Raw genomic sequence first — 873 nt, 5'->3', positions numbered from 1 at the left:
ATTATTTCGGAGCATATTCACCATCTACTTCAATTACTGCTTCCCATTTGCTTGGCAGACGATCAGACCCGCCATTTAAAGATGTTTTTGTTAAATATTGTTATTGTTTTTTGTTGAATAAAATTTTATTCAACAAAAACAATAACAACATGTAACAAAAACATCTTTAAATGATTATTCCGGAGCATATTCACCATCTACTTCAATTACTGCTTCCCATTTGCTTGGCAGACGATCAGACCCGCCAATTAAAGATGTTTTTATTAAATATTGTTATTGTTTTTTGTTGAATAAAATTTGTTGCAAAAAAGCTGCAATATTTATGCACCAATCCAATAATAATAATAATAATGATAATCTTTTCAAATACAGACACAAAGCCTTCGAATGAGGTGGGTTGTAGTAGAGACATCGTTGTATGCTAACGGCAAGAGGAGATGGTGTCAGAATTTACTGTCAGTGTGCAAGAAGGTAAACAAAAGGGAGGGAATATGGAGAGAGGAACAGGTGGGTTTGTAAGGATGTGAGAGAGTGGCAAATTAACGAGGTTAATGGTGAACATAGGCGCAACGTAAGAATGTGAGAGAGTGGTAAATTAACGAGGTGAATGGTGAACATAGGCGCAACGTAAGAATGTGAGAGAGAGGTAAATGAACGAGGTGAATGGTGAACATAGGCGCAACGTAAGAATGTGAGAGAGTGGTAAATTAACGAGGTGAATGGTGAACATAGGCGCAACGTAAGAATGTGAGAGAGTGGTAAATTAACGGGGTGAATGGTGAACATAGGCGCAACGTAAGAATGTGAGAGAGGTAAATGAACGAGGTGAATGGTGAACATAGGCGCAACGTATGGCTGGGCGGTAGGAAGCTT

The sequence above is a fragment of the Octopus bimaculoides genome, chromosome 30 (assembly GCF_001194135.2).
Source record: "Octopus bimaculoides isolate UCB-OBI-ISO-001 chromosome 30, ASM119413v2, whole genome shotgun sequence".
In the NCBI taxonomy this organism is placed as follows: domain Eukaryota; kingdom Metazoa; phylum Mollusca; class Cephalopoda; order Octopoda; family Octopodidae; genus Octopus; species Octopus bimaculoides.
The sequence above is the reverse complement of the archived record's forward strand: the minus strand, read 5'-3'. Positions refer to the sequence as shown.